The sequence below is a fragment of the Odocoileus virginianus genome, chromosome 5 (genome assembly GCF_023699985.2).
Source record: "Odocoileus virginianus isolate 20LAN1187 ecotype Illinois chromosome 5, Ovbor_1.2, whole genome shotgun sequence".
Taxonomy (NCBI): Eukaryota; Metazoa; Chordata; class Mammalia; order Artiodactyla; family Cervidae; genus Odocoileus; species Odocoileus virginianus.
In genome coordinates this window covers 44,319,661-44,330,295 of record NC_069678.1, presented here as the reverse complement: position 1 = coordinate 44,330,295, position 10,635 = coordinate 44,319,661, and the positions used below count along the sequence as shown (strand labels likewise).

General features: G+C 38.0%; 1 pseudogene; it reads right to left on the bottom strand.

The window, feature by feature from the left end:
- Positions 1-284: 284 nt before the first annotated feature.
- Positions 285-1,272, bottom strand: LOC110125603 (large ribosomal subunit protein uL18 pseudogene; annotated as a pseudogene).
- Between the last annotated feature and the right edge of the window lie 9,363 nt (positions 1,273-10,635).

The window sequence follows — 10,635 nt, the reverse complement described above, 5'->3', positions numbered from 1 at the left end:
TAAAGTAGCCAGACAAAATTGGCCGTACTTAATATAAAAGAACTTTTTTTTTACAAAAGTGTACCATTTATATATTTTTAAAATGTTCCTTTAGGCATGGTTGCATTTCGTTTCCATGGAATCCATGAACTTGTGGCGAACACGGTGTACTTTTGAAATCAGATGCTTAATTCTTTCAAATATCTGACATAGGACCTCAAACAAGAGACAGAATGACTAAATTGAGAGTGAGTGGCATAGGCAAAGTGGATCCTCTATAGTGAAAGTTTATGGCCTTGAAATACTTTTTTTTTTCTTTTTGATTGTTCAATAAGTTTATTATTGTCTTATCTGAAAAATCTTGATAGAAAATTGTGGTTTGGTTTAGCTCTCGGCAGCTCGTTCCTGAGCTCTAAGGAAGCTTGCCTTCTTCTGAGCTACCCGATCTTTCTTCTGGGCAAGTGACATTTTGGGACGGTTCCACCTCTTCTTTTTAACTTCTTTCTTAGGCTTCTTCTCATACACTGGATTCTCTCATATTGCAGCATGCGCTTTCTTATACATCTCCTCCATCATGTCTGGAGTTATGTTGTTCTTTATGTACTGAGAGAATTGTTTCTTGTAAGCATCTTCGTCTTCTTCAATCAGGTAACGCATGTAATCTGCAACGTTCTGACCCATGATGTGCTTTCGGTGTACCTCAGCACTGAATTCTTTGTTTTCTGAATCATAACCAGGGAACCGTTTGGTACTGTGAGGGATAGACAAGCCTCCATCGACAGCTCCCTTTAGGGCCCCAAAAACTTTATTCCTGGTAGTAGTTCTGGCAAGTCCTGCATCCAAGTAACAGCTGAAGGCACCAGGTTAACCATCAATACTTTCCACATTGTATTCATCTCCAGTCACTTCGACTTGGCCTTCATAGATTTTGTCCATATCAAACCTACTAAGAAGCCTGCAGGCCAGCAGCAGGCCAGAACAATATGCTGCAGCATAATTTGTCAGGCCAACCTTCACACCATATTTTGGGAGTTCGTGAGCATAAGCTGCACAAACTATTATATCTCCTTCTATATGGGCATAAGCAATCTGACAAATGATATCTCTGTTCATTACACGAACAATCATTCTGTATTTAGGTGTGTTGTACTTATTTTTATCTTGGATAACCAATCATTTCCGAGCATAGTAGTCAGTTTTGCCCTCTCACCTTCTTCTGAATTTCACTTGGTATCTCTTGAAGTAGGCCTTGTTCTTGACAACTTTCACAAACCCCATCCTGCGGAACAGAACCCCGATTCTGCAGCTTGCCACAGAACTGCAGAACCAGCACAGCTCCGTGGGGGAAAAAGCTTGAAATACTTTAAAACATACTTCTTGATTTAGTTGATATTATAATTTCTACTAAGTTCAACACACTGAAATGCTTTTAAACATGTCCAACAACCTGACATTTTGCCTCTACACCCAGTTTATCTTCTGGCAATACCAACACATAACGTTCAAAATTGGGAAAAGAGAATGTCAAGGCTGTATATTATCACCCTACTTATTTAACTTCTATGAACGTGTACATCATATGAAATGCCGGACTAAATGACTCACAAGCTGGAATCAATATTGCTGGGAGAGATATCAACTAGTTCAGATATGCAGATGATGCCACTCTACTGGCAGAAAGTGAAGAAGAACTAAAGAGCCTCTTGATGAGGGTGAAAGAGGAGAGTGAAAAAGATGGTTTAAAACTCAACATTCAGAAAACTAATATTATGGCAACCAGTCTCATCATCTTTATCAAATAGATGTGGAAAAAGTGGAAACAGTGGCAGATTTTATTTTCTTGGGCTCCAAAATCACTGTAGACAGTGACTGCAACCACAAAATTAAGACACTCCTTGAAAGAAAAGCTATAGGAAACCTAGATAGCATATTAAAAAGCAGAGACATCACTTTGCCAGCAAAGGTCTATAAGGTCAAAGCTATGGTTTTTCCAGTAGTCATTTACAGAAGTGAGAGCTGGACCATAAAGAAGGCTGAGCACCAAAAAATTGATGTTTTCAAACTGTGGGACTGGAAAAGATTCTTGAGAGTCCCTCGGACAGCAAGATCAAGTACTTTGGCCACTGATGTTAAGAACCAACTCACTGGAAAAGGCCCTGATACTTGGAAAGATTGGGGGCAGAGAGAGCATGGGGCAACGGTGGATGAGATGGTTGGATGGCATTACCAACTCAATGAGCCTGAGTTTGAGCAAACTCCAGGAGATAGTAAAGGACAAAGAAGCCTGGCATGCTACAGTCCATTGGGTTGCAAAGAGTTGGACATGACTTAGCAACTGAACAACAACAACAACACTTAAAGTTACACAACTAAATTCAACACTGATGGGCAACATGTTTCAAAATTATTTCCTTCCCTTACTCTCTTGTCTACAGAAGTGCTTACTTTCTATTTGTGAACAATGGGCATCTCCCCATGGTACCTCATTCTGTTATCAAAAATAAGGGTGAGACTTTGCAAATCCTATTCAAATGTAATGTTACATAACACTTTCATAATACTTTATTTTGAGGGGCAAGCTCTGTGGATGAGAAAGTATCCAGTGCTTTGGTGTAATCCTGATAGAACTGTGCTTAATAAATATTAAAGTCACATACATTTTGATACTTTTGGTATAACTGAACCTATTTTAAAATGGACAGGCTCCTTTGTCCATGGGATTCTTCAGGCAAGAATATGGAGTGGGTTGCTATTCCCTTCTCCAGAGAACCTTACTCAGGGATCCAGCTCGGGTCTCCTGCATTGCAGGCAGATTCTTTACCATCTATATGAAAACAATGAAAACATCTGATTCTATTAATATTACTTATGATTAAAATAAGAGAAAATTTTCAGAATACCAGTAAGCACACTTAAACTTTTTAAAGCTTGACTTTTAATGAGTACTTAAAATTCTGAGACTACTAGAATAATTACTTTGGCAGTAAAATATATTCTAAATCTAACATGACACAGTTCAATGGGCTCTTTTAAAGCAGCTATTACTATCAGTTCAGTTCAGTCACTCAGTCTTGTCTGACTCTTTGTGACCCCATGGTCTGCAGCACGTCAGGCCTCCCTGTCCATCACCAACTCCCAGAGCTTGATCAAACTCATGTCCATCGAGTCAGTGATGTCATCCAGACATCTCATCCTCTGTTGTCCCCTTCTCCTCCTGCCTTTAATCTTTCCCAGCATCAGGGTCTTTTCCAACAAATCTTACCTTTACCCATAAGGTAAAATTTAGTATTCTTATATTTATAGTGTACATTTGAACTTTAGAATTTATACTTTAATTGAATGGATTTTTTTGTTCCTTAAAAAAATCCATGTAAAACGGTAAGACATGAATCCTTACTTTCTCCTTTTGCGGAGGAACCATGTAATGTTGGAAATGTGATGCACTGAGCTCATGCTCATGGCCAGGAAGTGGTACAGAAAGGAACAAGAAACTAGTTTCAGATTCTAAAATTCCTCTTTGTTGCATTAAGACACACTCATTCCCCTAAAGGTAAGTTAAATAATTATTTATCAAGTGAAGATGCTAAGAACATTTTTCTTGACTTGTTTTGTTATTAAAAATGAATATCTTTTTTACTTTCCTCTCTGAGTCCTTTAGATCCATTCTTTATTGTTATGTTTTAGTCTGAACTCTCCCCCATGATATACCAAAGAAAAGCAAATTGCCTGAAGGTGAAAATGTTGATCCTGAAGAATGTTTGGAGGGTTTAATTCAGTCAGTTCAGTTTCTTTCAACTGAGTATGAATTTGTAGAAACATAGCATCTAAGTTCACCAGAACCTTAACAAATTGTGACAGATTGTCAGTGAAACTGGCAAGTTTTTTAAACTCCAATGGCTTGAAGTTAACTATAAAATGGGGATTATAATGATACTCACCTCAGCTAACTATGAGAATTAATCTATAAGACTCTTATTAATGGCAGTATCCACTATCATTGTTAGCCATTATTAATTATTATCAATATGTATGTTAAATGATAAGGTGTTATGCTTGTTGCTTTATTTAGTTCAAGGGTATTTTTAAATCACCTTTTAGTAAATTTTCATGTTTTTCTTTCAAGCATGTTCACAATAGCATCTTAAAGGCTTAAAGGCATTCCAAGCAGCAAAGATATTTTTAATTAAGATTAAATAACCATTAGGATTGGAGTTTAGAAAAGAGAATCGGTGCTACAAATTCTGAATGTGTTTTGGACTTACATATTTTCAGACATTTTGACCCAGGAGCATCCTGAGAGTTTTAGAGTAAGCACACAGTGCTCTCTTACTTCAATAATTGGCACTTAAAGATAATAATTACATCAATCATGCTGTCAAGAAACACATAGTATTTAGACTTAATGGGAAGAAAACAACCTATTAAGAATGAAAATTCTGTTAATAATGTTATCTTCCATATTAAGCCTCTGAGCATGTATCAATATAAATGGGTAATCATATTTGAGAAACTAAAACTTCTGAATCCATGACTGTTCACTCCATGCTCATAAGAGAGATGCTAGTCTTCAGGGAACTGAGAATTTATTCCTGGTTATCTATTTTTCAAATAATACCTCTCTTTTAATGAATATGCGGTTGAGACAGAAAACAGATGAACTAATGACTAATATTAAACAGAGGAAGGAAGGAAATAAGGGAGGGAGAGGGGAAGAGTGAATTTAGAATTCTTAGTTACAAGTAACAGCTAAAGAAAAGCTAGTTTAAGACAACTGAAGAATTTATTTTATGAATGCTCAAGTGTCTCACACAAGTGAAGAATATAAATGCATTTGGGTCTTGAGGACAGTTGGGACAATTAGGTTTTAGAAATATGATCAAGAATCATTTTCCATATGTTGTTGGGAAATAAGGCTGTCAACAGTTCCTGCATTTTATACCAGAGAATCAATCATCCCAAGAAGATTGATTTGATCTCCTTCTTTACCAAAGGCCACAGTTTCCAGGGAAGGGACTTGCTGTCCTTGTTCAGTCAGATTGGAACCTCAGTCCCACTCACCTTGACTAGGGTGGGAAAGGAAAGGAGTGAGGAGTTGTAATCTGTCAAATTTGGATGAATTAACTACTCCTGAACCAATCAACTCTGGTCAGGGGTTTGGGTTACCATTAACTTGTTTGCTTTTATTCCAACTATGTGAAGGTGAATGAGAATAGTTGCTCAAAGAAGGGTACCAGCCAGATAACCTTATAGCATTCCACTGAAATTCATATGTTGATTTAATATTCATATAAGTAACATTTACAGAGAGATATCCATGTGCCAGACAGTGTTTTAGATGCTGGAGATATAGCAATGAACAAAATAAACACAGAACCTACAAAAATCTAACATTATTTTTATTAAAAAAATATGTTTTGAGAATTTTATGGTAACTACTTCCACTGTTTTCCTACCAGCAGAGAATTTATAATATCCATTTCATTTTTTCCCCTTAAACTTGGATTTAAAATGACTTATTCCATTCAGTCTGAGCACAGTAAGAGATTTGGTTTTGGATGACATACTACTACTCTCTTGTTCAAAGGCTGAAGTATGCCAAGTATTCACATATTTCAACTTTAGTCCTTTTTACCCATTTTTCTTCAGTTTGATCTTTTTCCTCTGGATATCTCTAGTTGTTGTTCAAAGAAACAATCTAGTTCTAATTTGGTAAAAAAAATATCCTTGAAGCCTAATTTGGTAAGAAACTTTCAGCCTCTATAAAACTGGCCTTGCATTGTGGGAGGTCTTGCATGTCAGGAACTCTGAAAACTTCACGACTGTTAAGAATTTTAGTTACTGTTCTCAGAAGTACAGAGTGGACCAGGGAACGCTCAATGGCCGATAGAGCGGAATATCTTTCATAGAGGATGAACGTGTAGTTTTAATTCCTGGAGAAACATTCTAAAACTACAATCTCTAGGTAAGAAGAGAACAGCAGTCTTGCCAGGCTATAACAAGCATAACTAAATGTCAGGCACTATGCAGTATCCAAGGACAGAAAGACATTAGTAACAGAGTGGGGACACTTTGAAAATAGCACTCAGTCAGTAAAAATAAATGAATGAGGTCCCAGTTCAGCCAGGAGGAACCAGAGAACATAATCATCTATAAAAATATTTCATTTGTTTTCTCACTTATGGAAAATGGGCATCCAATGCCTACATTGTCACTTAAAAAAAATACTGAAGACCTATTAAAAGGAAAAGTAAAAAATATGATTTGCTAGCCCCTTGTTATTATTGATTTGTTAACATTAAGAGCAAAACTTTCTTTGACAGAATTTTTTTTAATGTACTAAAGAAGCCACTGCTAATCTTCCTAAATTAGTGATTTTCAAAGTACCTGAGGTTAATGTAAAATTGGAAGTGAATAATTTTTAAATCAACTGTCTGATAGAGTGAAAAATATGAAAAGAAATTAAAGAGACAAATATTGCCATTTGTCAGTTGGAAATAGACTCGCTTTCATATTGAATGCTAATAAATACATTTAAATTAATTAAGTCATATTGTGATGGCTTAAGATGGAACATGTAATACATAGGACACTCATAAGGTTTAAGAAGGAGTCAATACAAATAACTACACTGGAGTATATTATTTAAAACATAGTAAACAATAAATTAGTAAAAAAAAAAGTTATTATTTTTTTTTAAATGAATGACAGTATCTCCATCTATATATATTCATTGTACTTCCTTGGTGGTGCTAGTGGTGAAGAAGCTGCCTGCAAATGCAGGAAACATAATAGATGTGGGTTAAACCCCTGGCATGGGAAGATCCCTTGGAGGAGGACATGGCAACCCACTCTAGAATTCTTCCCTGGAGGATCCCATGGACAGAGGAGCCTGGCGGACTATACTCCATAGGGTCACAAAGAGTCAGACACAGCTGAAATGACTTAGTACATGAGCATACACTGTACTTCAGTTCAGTTCAGTTGCTCAGTCATGTCCGACTCTTTACAACTCCATGGACTGCAGCACACCAGGCTTCCCTATTCATCACCAACTCCCAGAGCTTACTCACACAACTCATGTCCATCAAGTCAGTGATGCCATCCAACCATCTTATCCTCTGTCATTCCCTTCTCCTCCCACCTTCAATCTTTCCCAGCATCAGGGTCTTTTCCAATGAGTCAGCTCTTCACATCAGGTAGCCAAAGTATTGGAGTTTCAGCTTCAACATCAGTCCTTCCAATGAATATTCAGGACTGATTTCCTTTAGGACTGACTAGTTGGATCTCCTTGCAGTCCAAGAGACTCTCAAGAGTCTTCTCCAAACACCACAGTTCAAAAGCATCAATTCTTTGGCACTCAGCTTTCTTTACAGTCCAACTCTCACATTCAGACACGACTACTGGAAAAACCACAGATTTGACTAGATGGACCTTTGTCAGCAAGGTAATGTCTTTACTTTTTAATGTATTCTCTAGGTTGATCATAGCTTTCCTTCCAAGGAGCAAGCATCTTTTAATTTCATGGCTGCAGTCACCACCTGCAGTGATTTTGGAGCCCCCCAAAAATAAAATCTCTCCCCGTTTCCTTTGTTTCCCCATCTATTTGCCATGAAATAATGGGACCAGATGCCATGATTTTAGTTTTCTGAATGTTGAGTTTTAAGCAACTTTTTCATTCTCCTCTTTCACTTTCATCAAGAGTCTCTTTAGTGAAGAGGCTCTAGGTGAAGCAGACCTGGGTATGGCATAAGCCATCTTGGAGGAGGTCATGATTAACCCCACCATAGAGCCACCAGAACTTACACAGGGCTGGGGAAACAGACTCTTGGAGAACATAAAATCTCGTGTGCACCAGGACTCAGGAGAAAGGAGCAGTGACCCCAGAGGAGACTGACCCAGATTTGCCTGTGAGTATCCAGGAGGCTCCGGCAGAGGCGTGGGTCGGCAGTGGCCTGTTGAAGTGTTGGAGGCACTGAGTGCAGCAGTGTGTGCATGGGACCTTCTGAAGGAGGTCACCATTATCTTCATTACCTCACCATAGTTTGGTCAGGTCAAACAACAGGGAGGGAACACGGCACTGCCCATCAGCAGAAAACTCAATTAAAGATTTACTGAGCATGGCCCTGTCCATCAGAACAAGACCCAGTTGATGCTTTTGAACTGTGGTGTTGGAGAAGACCCTTGAGAGTCCCTTCGACTGCCAGGAGATCCGACTAGCCCATCCTAAAGGAGATCAGTTCTGGGTGTTCATTGGAAGGACAGATGATGAAGCTCAAACTCCAATACTTTGGCCACCTCATGCAAAGAGTTGACTCATTGGAAAAAACCCTGATGCTGGGAGGGATTGGGGGCAGGAGGAGAAGGGGACAGCAGAGAATGAGATGGTGGGATGGCATCACTGACTCGATGGACATGAGTTTGAGTAAACTCTGGGAGTTGGTGATGGACAGTGAGGCCTGACATGCTGTGATTCATGGGGTTGCAAAGAGTTGGACACGACTGAGCGACTGAACTGAACTGAACTCCCTCTCAGTCTCTCCCATTAGGGAACTTCCATAAGCCTTTGATCCTTATCTATCAGAGTGCATAGAGAATGAAAACCACAGATTCAGAAAACTAACCAAACTGATCACATGGACTACAGATTTGTCTAACTCAGTGAAACTATGAGCCATGCCATCTAGGGCCACCCAAGACAGACGGATCATGATGGAGAGTTCTCACAGAATATAGTCCACTGGAGAAGGAAATGGCAAACCACTTCAGTATTCTTGCCTTAAGAAACCCATGAACAGTATGAAAAGGCAAAAAGATAGGACACAGAAAGATGAGCTCCCCAGGTCGGCAGGTGCCCAGTGTGTTACTAGAGATCAGTGGAGAAACAACTCCAGAAAGAATAAAGAGATGAAAATAAAGGAAAAACAACACCCATTTGTGGATGTGACTGGTGATGGAAGTAAAGTCCAATGCTGTAAAGAGCAATATTGCATAGGAACCTGGAATGTTAGGTCCATGAATCAAAGCAAGTTGGAAGTGGTCAAGCAAGAGTGGAGGAGATGGCAAGAGTGAACAAAGACATCTTAGAAATCAGTGAACTAAAATGGACTGGAATGGGTGAATTTATCTCAGATGACCATTATATCTAGTACTGTGGGCATGAATCCCTTAGAAAAAATGGAGTAGCCATCATAGTCCACAAGAGTCTGAAATTAAGTACTTGGATGCAATCTCAAAAATGACAGAATGATCTCTGTTTCCAAGGCAAACTGCTCAGTATCACAGTAATCCAAGTCTGCCCCAACCACTAATGCTAAAGAAGCTGAAGTTGAACAGTTCTATGAAGACCTACAAGCCCTTCTAGAACTAACACCCCTAAAATATGTCCTTTTCATTATAATGGACTGGAATGCAAAAGTAGGAAATCAAGAGATACCTGGAGTAACAGGCAAATTTGACCTTGGAATATAAAATGAAGCAGGACAAATGCTAACAGAGTTTTGCCAAGAGAACGCACTGGTCATAGTAAACGCCCTCTTCCAACAACACAAGAGAAGACCCTGTAGTTGAAGCTGCATATTATTATTCCTTTGGAAAGTGAAATAGAAACTTGTAAATTGCAAGCTACTTTGCATATACAAGATATTCAATACATTTATTTAAATAAATTGCACTGAATAGTATGAAGATAATTTGTACATACTAGGGATTTCTTGACCCAAATATGCCTGAAAGTGAGAATATTTTTGTATTTTGGTCAGTCCTTCTGTATTCCAAATGCATCCAGAAGATGGATTTTTCTACTCAAAATCATTAGCATCAGACCCATAAAGTATGTTCTTTTCTATATGGCATTTCTGTGCTTTTCTATAAGCAAAACACTATAAAAATAACCACAGTTCTCATTGCATTAGAGATCGGTTTGTCACAATCCCTCTAGTTCATATCCAGTTGATATTAAAAATAGGGTTTTTCACAAGGTAAGCAACAGGGAAATTACATTTGCTAGATTCATGTTCCCTGCACAATTTCTGAGTGATGTAGCATCAACATCAGGAAAGAAGTTTGATTTTATGACAGTGTGTTTACAAATATATTAAGGGTGGAATTCTCAGCACCCTGAATGGGATTTGAGTTGCATTTCTTGCTTATCATAACAGTGGTGCTTGTTTATTGTTGTGTCTCTTGGCAATATAAAAAATGAGCCCAGTGTTTATTTTTATTCCTCTTTGGTTTAAACTACCCATACCTCCCACACACAAAAAACTATCTAGATGATATTTTAAGTGCCAGAAGGACACATTAATTAAATGTTAGAGAATGGATGCTCCAGAAAGCAAGTCATTCATACAAAAAGCCTCAATAGTCAGTTTTGACTACTAAGAAGCCCCAAATGAAATACAATATAAATTACAATGGCTCATCAAAACCAACACATTACCTTGCAAACCATTTAACAATTCTCCCTCTCAAAGTCTGAAATTAAAATCCATATGTTTTTCTCTAAAGTCTAGTCCCGGTTGACCTATATTTTTGATGGGTAAACATTAGGGGGATATTACTTTATGTAAAATACTGTTGTGTTTTATACCATTCTGTTTTATTGAAAGTTTTTGCACTTGGCAATGTAAAATATATAGTAATTAGTTCAAGGACTGG